This window comes from Canis lupus, chromosome 13 (assembly GCF_048164855.1).
Source record: "Canis lupus baileyi chromosome 13, mCanLup2.hap1, whole genome shotgun sequence".
NCBI lineage: Eukaryota > Metazoa > Chordata > Mammalia > Carnivora > Canidae > Canis > Canis lupus.
The window spans coordinates 46,995,888-47,006,130 of NC_132850.1; the positions used below are offsets into that span (position 1 = coordinate 46,995,888).

General features: G+C 37.3%; 1 non-coding gene across 1 annotated transcript; it reads left to right on the forward strand.

Annotated features, from left to right (window-relative positions):
- The first annotated feature begins 8,810 nt into the window (after positions 1–8,810).
- LOC140603313 (U6 spliceosomal RNA) lies at positions 8,811–8,919 on the forward strand. Its single transcript, XR_012006310.1, has one exon. It is a non-coding gene; the product is annotated as a U6 spliceosomal RNA (small nuclear RNA).
- Positions 8,920–10,243: the final 1,324 nt, after the last annotated feature.

A 10,243-nucleotide genomic window follows, 5' to 3' on the forward strand; every position in this document is an offset into this window, starting at 1 on the left:
CACTCTTCTGTGTCCAGGCTTCACAGTTGATTCTCCATGAAGATTTTCTGAATAAGCAAAAGGATACAAAAAGAAAAATGGTATTGAAGAGTAGTATGGTTAGAAGGTTGGAGAGAAAAATATACATATATAATAAATTTTTATATACACACATATCTAGCAATTACTGATTCAGATCATAGTCTGAAGTACATTATCGACAACAAAAACCATGGACTATCCTATGAAAATGAATGATAGTGCCTTTCTTCCTGACAGCCAAAAAATTACTTAAGCAAGCAAATAGAAAACCTAATTTAAAAATACCATTCCTCTGTCTTATTAAGTCTGTGTTCACCATGCATTTTTTAAAAAAATGAATGGAATCAGAATAAACATATTTCTAACAAAAGCCATTATTTTAATTCGACCACCATTTTGTAAATATTTGCAGGGTTTATTTTTTATTTTTTTAAGATTGTATTTATTTATTCATGAGAATACACAGAGAGGAGAGAGAGAGAGAGAGAGAGAGAGAGAGAGAGGCAGAGAACAGGCAGAGGGAGAAGCAGGCTCCATGCAGGGAGCCCGATGTGGGACTCGATCCCGGGTCTCCAGGATCACTCCCCAGGCTGAAGTCAGCGCTAAACCACTGAGCCACCGGGCTGCCCATGCAGGGTTTAAACACAGCAAATGAATTGAATCTTACCAAAAAACACTATCACAGGAGAAACTTCTAGTTATTAGTGCTCCATTATTCCTTCCTTCACGGTGAGAGATCCAGATTATACAGACTCACACGAGCAATAAAGTACAATGTCAGAAGAGCTTTGTTACACAAAGTGTAAAAGTTTTAGTGAATTTTTATCCTGTAGATGGAATGGGGACCCTACAGCAGAGGGGCCATAAATCATAGGAGATAGAGAAAAGGGCAAAAATTTGAGATCAGAGGCCATGGGGAGACCACACTGTACTGCCAAATTTTAGCTGCAATTTAGTTTTCCTTCATTTTTATAATATGAATGATGATACATTCTCCCAAAGGAGTGTTATAAAAAATACATGATACAACATATCTGAAAAGCATTTTTGTAAGTTTTCAAATGTTTTTAAAGGTGATAGGGAAAAAAAATCCACTTTGTTTTAATTTATGAAGCTTCCATTAAGGCAGAAATGCAGAGGGCCTTGCTAAAGATGGTAACATAGAAATATACATACACCTTTGACACTACTGATATAATCTTGGCATCGAGTGCACAAATCCCAAGGCTGAACAGTTTACCAAGAACAAACAAACAGAAAGCGATGTGAGACGTGTCACGTTTCCCTCAATAAATGCCCTTCTTATTCCCCATCTTCTAAAGAGACAGAAAATTCAAACTTCCTCCCAACTAGTCAAAATAATTGTTTTTCCATTAGGAATTTTTTTTGAAGCAGTAATAAAAGGGCAGAACCCAAAGTAGTGTTATAACACAAACAAAAATGGAAGCCAGAATACATGCCCATCCCCTTCCTTAGCTCTAAATTGGAAAAGAAGCACAAAGGCTACAGAGGGAATTATTTCCCACAATGTCTCTTTATTAACTCTATGTAGATATTTGCATTTTTGGAAACATACTTTCCCAAGTTCACTTCCCCTTCTCTAGTGAAAATAGCATATGGGCATTGTCTGCAATGCAGGTGATACATGTTGGATAGAGGGTCTTGCCCCAGTACTGAACAGTGAAGTCTTCTAAATTGCTTTGGTGCTTCAATTGCCAGTGCATATTAGTTTTGGCAGAGCAGATATATGGAAAACTGTTCTTCTCATATTCATTGGCTCTGATACTTTGCATGTGAGATGAAACAGCAATGCAAAACTAAAACTGTTCCAGACCAAAGAAGACTCTGAATTTTGTTTGGCTTCTGGGAGACATAGAGTCATGGTGGGAAAGGCACTCCAATGGCAGTCTGGAGATATGCATTCTAGACTCAGCACTGCCACTCACTGTGGCAAATCACTCTGCTCTCTGAGTTTCAATTTCTAAATCTCTGAACTGGTAAATTTTTCCTAGATTAACATTTGATGATCATGAGTAAAATAGAGCATATCAGATTAAAGTCTTCAACAACTTTTCCATATTTATATTAATAAAGTTTAAAGAAGAGCTACCCTACAACCCAGCAATTGCACTACTAGGTATTTATTTAAAGGATACAAACAGTGATTTGAAGGGGTACCTGCACCCCAATGTTCACAACAGCAATGTCCACAATAGCCAAACTGTGGAAAGAGCCCAGATGTCCACAACTGAATGGATACAGAAGATACGGTCTATATAAATAATGAAATATTACACATATATCAAAAAGAATGAAATCTTGCCATTTACAACAACATAGATGGAACTAGAGGGTATAAGGCTAAGTGAAATAAGTCAGTCAGAGAAAGACAAATACCCTATGATTTCACTCGTATGTGGAATTTAAGAAATAAAATAGATGAACATAGGGGAATAGAAGGAAAAATAAAAGATGCAAATTGAGAGAGAGACAAACCATAAGGGACTCTAAACTCTAGGAAACAAACTGAGGGTTGCTGGAGGGAAGGTGGGTGGGGGATGGGATAGTTGGGTGATTTTACTTTATTTTATTTAAAACTAGACCTTCTCTTGTCAGGACCAAGATTGGAAAGTGAAATTACTTAAAGTAAGAAATGATAAGTAGCTTTCTACTGAATTATTTCAATCATTGAGATCTTCATTAAATATGTATGAGTCTGTACACTTCTTATGAAATTAGGTGAACTAAATATTACTTTTACTTACATTACATTTTCCTCACTATTTCTCAGATCTGTCAACATCACTTATACAATGAGGAATTTTTCCTTCAAATTATGGAAAAGCAGAAGATAAGCTGATAATAAGTAGAAGACTTTGTTTAAAAGAGAAAGTACCAAATTTTTATTTACACATTAAAGGTGATGCATCTATTACAAAGATTTTGAAAACAATTCATGAAAAGAAGTGAATTGCTTCTACTAAGTTTTCTTTCAGACTTTTTCTAAGGCATAAACTATTTAGATGGCAGCAGAGTTCTTTTATAACATGGCTGTGGTCATAACATAGATACAATTTTGCATCTTGCTTTCCTCACTTAGGTTAACAGGAACATTTTTCTGAGTTATTACAAACTCTGGATTTTTACTGGCTGCATGCCGTTCAGCAAAAGTAAGTACCAACCAAAATTCATAGAGTCATTCCCCCGTAGATGAGCTTTTTAAGTAGGAAGCTGGAAATCACAAGTAATAATATTAAGATAACACTAATATTTGTGTGCAAGTATGTAAAGCTTTCATCAAGGGGATAAACTACAATATTTGGAGAGGGGATAGAAACAAAAAGGAGCAGCAGCCAGTACTGACCACCAGGTAACTAACTCTTCAGAATAGATGTAAATAAGGAATCCAGGGAAAGGTTTGCACTCTGCCTCTATGGTGACACAGCAGTCCAGGAAACTGGGCCTTGTGGTAACTGAATAGAATAAATGCTCATTCCTGGGAGAAGTCTCACCCATTCCAGAGCCAGGCAAATGTGCTCATCAAGGAAATCTGACAGCAGCAGAAAATGGCCTCCAAAGTAGCTGGACATAAATAACCAAGCGTGGGGATCCCTGGGTGGCGCAGTGGTTTGGCGCCTGCCTTTGGCCTGGGGTGTGATCCTGGAGACCCAGGATCGAGTCCCACATCAGGCTCCCTGCATAGAGCCTGCTCCTCCCTCTGCCTATGTTTCTGCCTCTCTCTCTCTCTCTCTCTGTGACTATCATAAATAAATAAAAATTTAAAAAAAAAATTAAAAAAAAAAGAGCCAAGCGCGGGTGACAAATTCTGTTGTCTAGAGTGCTTGGAAGACGTAAAGTGAGAGCCATCCCCTGTAGTGTGTAAGTTGTTAAAGAAAAAGAAATGCAGTTTGTATCCAATCTCAGTGTATCAGTAAGGACATTTTTGTAATTGCATACCAGGGTCTGCAATGTATTTGTGTATATTATTTACAGGAATTACATAAACAAATTTCTTTTTTAAAACTGTTTTCCTTCTTTTATGTAGCACTGGAGTTGGGGAGATATACAGAGGATTCATCCTTCCTTAACAGGCCCATCTTAAGTGAATACTATGTTTAAACTTTCATGACTACCCTGAAAGATATATGAGAGACCTAACATAATTTTACCAGAAAATTTTTCCCATTAGTAGTTTAAAATGTACCAGTGACAGCAGAGATACCTCTGTTGATAGCTTAGAAAAACATGGCTAAATTAACACACAACTTGAAATTTTAAGGTAAAGGGTAGTGACTTTGCAGTGTTTTGGGATTTAAAATGACTTAGATCAGAATTTTTTTAAAACAGGCAGAAAACTAAACTATATAAATCCAAGATGTAAAATGTCTACAAATCCTATGAAATACAAAATTGCAATCTGAGAAGTTAAAACATTTTAAAGAAAACAACTTTGATGAAGTTTATTAGACACCAGACTGTTCAGAGTTCTTAATTCTCTTTCCTTCAAAGTGTTATAAGAATATGGCAGAGAATTTTCTCTAAAAAAGAAAATCAGAAAGAGTTTTGTAAAAGAAAAAGATGGCCTAAAGTCTAGACTGTCTCTTAAGAGCCCTTCCTGTGTACTAATCCTGAATTTCATTCATTACTCATCCCCTTAGAGGTAATCCAAACAGATTAAGAAATAAAATGCTTTTCTCTTCTGTCTTCTTTTTTGCTTTGCAAACTGTTTTTAAATTAATACTTCCTGCTCCCTCCCAAGAATACTGGAACCTTTGTAAACAGTTGTTAAATAGCTATAATTCCTTCTCATATTCATTCAACATTTACCACAACTCTCAAGATAAGCAACACCCACTTGAAGGTATCATAGTGTCAACTACTATAATGAAGGAAAAGTGATTTACAGCAGCTGGTAAACTTGGTTTCTAATGCAAAAAAGCACTGAAGAAAACAGAGAACTGTGTTTTAGACAGGGATTGTGAGAGTTTCTGAATTGTTAGTACTTCAAAGCCTCATTCTATTACCCTATATACAACTCAACTCGTAACTTATTTTTCATTTTTTCTTGGGACTAAACAATACTTAAAGCAATCACTAGACCTGCCAAACTTTATTTTTTAATTTGTATATTCATTTTCTTGTGCAATTTTGGTTTGTTGGAGTCAATTACAGCAATGATTTATGATTTACTCTGGTAAATTTCCAAGGCTTTTTGTAAAGAAAAACTCAAAGAATTTCAGTAAAAGAATGATGTGCTGCAATACATACAATGTATACATCAAGTTCAGAATGCTGGGAGTCAGAATCAAAGGAAAAATTGTTCCCACCATCCTTCCAGAAGAAATCTTTGCAGGCATGGCTAACTAAGAATTTATATTATCTAGTATTTTTAAAGGTGTTTGTTTCTTAGTTTAAAAATACATTAAATTGAGTAACAAAGAAGAAAAAATAATACCTATAAGACTCTTTTTGGGTGTAAGTCATCCAAACACCTGGCTTTCCCAAATAGCAATAACAACCACATTAACACAGTTCCCATCTTCCCAGGGTTAAGTTATTTTCTTGATTCCATATACTGTTGGTACACATTTTAAATAAAAATTCCTTTAAGGTTTAAAGATCTCTAGTTCCATAACCAGTGGAGCAGTGGTCCAAACTCACACCCTAACTGTAGTGTCTGGATAACTGCAAATGCAAATATTTATAGTTTCCCAATTAATAAAATGAACACTTGATCTAAGATTGAACCACAGAACCCATAGTCATATACAATTCCCTTAGTTAACAAAATCTTACTAATAAGCACGAATGTACATCGTAATTTTCATAACTTTTAACATTTATTTGTTATGCAGGTTTTTTTTTTTAGAAATAAAAGGAGTCCATCTCAGGTAGCACAGAGAGTTAGTATCTTGCCCAAAGACTCTGGAAACCTTTGGGGAAGCATAGTGGAGAGTTCACCACCAAATGATTTTAACATCTGGGTGAGTGGTTCTCAAATTTCAGTATGTATCAGAACTGCTGTGGTTAAGTTGAAGCATCTCTAATTGTACCTGAGGTGAGAGGCCCACCCAAGCTTTTGAACCACTAATCTAGATTATACATTCACGTTCTCTTTCATCTTGTCCCAGGAATTACCTTTTAGTGTATCTTACCTTATCAAATCTAGATTAAAATGTGGGTTGTCCTTAATTTCTTTTTTTTTTTTTTAAGATTTTATTTGAGAGAGAGACACAGGGAGAGCACAAGCAGGGAGAGGGCCTGAGAGAGAGGAAAAGGTAGGCTCCCAGCTTAAACAAGAGCCCTTACAGCTCTATCCTAGAACCCCGAGATCATGACCTGAGCTGAAGTCAGATACGTAAAGGACTGAACCATCCAGGAGCCCCTGTCCTTAATTTTTATGACTCCCTATAGCCTTTGTCTTTACTGTACATGATCCATTGCTCTGTTTTTCTGGAACAACTCACTGTCTGGCGAAGTCTCCCCTGATCCAAAGGAGAGGAAAGAGGGGTCAACTCCACCAGGTTAAACCTTGTGGATGAGTGAGACCTAAATTAAGTTAACTTAGTTCAATGGTATCTCAATATCCTTAGAGAAAAAGAGCATTTCTAGTCTTCAAATAAACTCCTGTAACAGCTGGATCTAGATGCACTGCTTTCCTTTTGGAAGATCCTCATTCTTCAGAAAATACCGTGGGAAATCTGCTGACAATTTCCTGTAGCCTGACCAACCCTAATTCCCAATGATGTCAACCATTTCCTCTCCATGTGGTTTTGCAAAGCCCTTTGTCATGGTAAAAATCTGTTCTTGAAGAGAAGTTGCAGAAATATATTTTGCTCTTGCTGTATCTCATATGCCCAGAGAAGTGCCTGGAACATAGTAAGTGATGTGGGAAAAAAAGGCAGAAGAAAGTTATTAAATTTCCTTACTACCTACAGCCCATTGACAAGTCCTTGAAACAAGCAGAGTGACATTCCTCTAGGGACTCAACTGCCTCGATGTTGATACTTTGCTAAGGGCAAAAGGCAATCTTAGCCCAACCCCTAGGAACTTGTAAGTCTACTTTAACATATAAAAATTCCTTTGGAAACTTCCTTTATTTCTATCCCCCAAGATCCATATTGGCAACCATCCCCCAAGTATATGACCCACTGTTATACATCTGAAGGGCCTCATGACTGAGTTTTTACTAAGCAGTAATAAAGGACCTTTCCTAATAATAGCTAGCCCCCTTGGGATCCTGGAAACCTTGCTTCCAGAATACTTGGGAGGCTTACATTATCCCTAACCCCTTCCCAACCTGAAAGTATATAATAGGCCACGCTTCATGATCCCAGTGCAACTCTTTCTGCCCACAGGTCCTGTGCCGTCCGTGCCTTAATAAAGCTACCTTTTTGCATGGAAGATGTCTCAAGAATTCTTTCCTGGCGGTCGCCTGTGAACCCTAACATCTTTCCTACATCAGTAGGCACACAATGAATATCTGTTAAATGAATGAATGTTTTCCTGCCACATGAAGTGTGTGATTTTTATCACTGTCAAGGACATAATAAATTTAGTACACAGCCCTTTGCAAAATATCAAAGGAGATATCTTTGTGCATTATTGATCTACCACAGAGCTGACTTCCATTTTATAAACATATTCATCAATGAAACTTGCCTTAAATACAGCATTATTCAGTTTTCTTACCTACCATAATTCAGTACTGATATGATACCAGATTTTTAGTATTCGTACACAAATTTAGACCATCTGACACCAGCTAATACAAGATGGCCCTAGACTTTACAATAATATATTTTCAAGAATGTCACATTCATAAAAGACTCTCTATCCTTAAATATAGAACCAGAATCCTGATGTAACCCTCTGCCATCTGAACAGTGTTGCTGTTTCTGAAAAGGCTAGATTTCCCAGGATGGGCACACCTCCTGTTTCCTATTGACTCATCAACTGAGTTCTCTTTCTACATATATTGAAAGCAAAAAGTCTGCTCTGTTTAAGCAGAGCTTAGATTACATGAGTTAAAACTACAAATTTTACTTACACAGGGGTAAACTCTATCCAATAAAGATCATCTTTAAAAGTCATCTGTCAATCAAATTTTGTAAATTGAATTATAATCTAATGTGCTGGAAGAGGGGTGCCTGGGTGGCTCAGTCTGTTACATGTCCTACTCTTGATTTCTGCTCAGATCATAATCTCAGGGTGATGAGTTTGAGCCCGAATTGGGCTCTGCATTGGGTGTGGAGTCTGTTTAAGATTCTCTCTTTTTCATTCTCTGTCTCTACCCCTTTCCCTCTCTAAAAAAGTTTTTTTAAAAAAGTACTTGGGGAGCTTGTCAGTCAGTTGATGCAAGCCTATAATACTGCCTTTTGTAGTGGCAAAAAAGGAAATGTAATTATAAAAGGAAATCCTTCTACTACCAACAAATTTGTCTTTTTTTGCTATTAAAGTAACATTTTGTTTCAGCAGCTTGAGGAGACCCATTTGGATTGGATTTATGTTTTAAAAGGAGAGACTAAGGCATTTAAAAAAAAAACAATCACACAGATATTTATCAGTCAAGTGAATTTTGCCTAAATTCTTTCTTCTATTGAATAGACATTTATTGAATGTCCTCTAAGCCAAACATTAAGCAATAGAGAACTGGACAGTCACAGCTCTTGGCCTCATAAAATTGATATTCAAGGAGGAAATGTGAACATTAAGAAAATACAAGTACAACAGATGTTAAGAAAAGATAAATCCAGATGATATGCAGATATTTAAAATGATATCTTCAGGTGCTTGCTTCAGCAGCATATATACTAAAATTGCAACAATACAGAGAAAATATTAACATGGGCCCTGAAGAAGGATGATACTCCAATTTCTGAAGTGTTGCATATTTTTAAAATAAGTAATATAAAATAGAATAAAATGATAGGACATATTCAAGACCTTCCTGGGGACACTGCATTTAGGCTGAGGCCTGAACAATGACAGTTGGCCAAGCAAGGTAAAAAGAAACAGCACGCTCTTGATTCAGAGGCAATGGAAAAATTCTCACATAAAAGGAATTCAGCAAAGCCCAGTAAGGCCAAAGTAGAGAACAGATGGGAGAGGAGGGAGAAGCTGGGAGTGGAAGCTGAAGGAATGGTCAGGACTCAGCTTGTGGAGGTCCCTGCCACTGTATGAGGTGTTTGAGACTTATTCCTGAGAACAGTAGAAAACCACTGAAGAGGGTAAAGCAGGTATCATGGTAATGGTTTCATGAACATACATAAAGCAAATAACATTTGGCCAATTCTCACTAGAGCCAACTGTTGCAGCCAAAGGTAAACTCCAAGGGGCAGAACCAGAGAAATACAAGGCTGGCATGCAGAGTTGAATTTAGGCAGTAAGCAGGAGTGAGGGGCTGGAAGGAGTGGAATGAAGGAGAGAAAGCCAATCCAAAGAGGCGGTACTGAGCAGACCTCCACTATGGGCAATAGACCTCCAGTCCACAAAGGACAGCTTCAAGGAGCCATTGAGAAGGTGCCTGAGAATCATCTAGATGAAGGGTAGAAAGAAGTAGTCTTTACCCACCATCTCCCATTTCCAATAGCTCCAGATTCTCACATGCATTTAAATAGTTAAAAGTATACATGCTAATGTACACTAAGACAGCCCCAAGAACAAGAGGCACTTTTGCAGCTGAGGAAGGTGCCATCAGGCTAAGTAAGAGTGCTCTGTAGCTGACTACAAGGCTGTAGTTAAAAAGTGGGATGAGAACATGTGAATCAGGACACAAGAAGCATCAGATATGCTACCCAATTTGCCAATCACTCAGGAGCTGGCTATAAATTTGGAATTATTTATCATCTAAATGAAGAGCCCACATAAAGCATTTGGAGTAAAGGTGCTGGAGAGGAGAACTGGTCCTCTAGTGTCAAGTTCCATCCATAACTATCACTTTTATCTCTCTGAATAACACAATGTGCCAGACTCTGTACAAAGCCTTTATAATGTCACATTTAATCCTCCCAACAATCCGACAAGGGGGTCCTGTCATTATAACTGTATCATCCATCTATGGCTGTGGAGCAAATTATCCCAAATTCAGTAGCTCAATAAAATAAACATTTATTATCTCTCTCAGGTCCTATATATCAGAAATTGGGGGAGCGACTTGACTGGGTATTTCTAGCTCGGACTGTCTCATGTGGTTCCAGTCAAGACACTGCCAAGTCTGCAG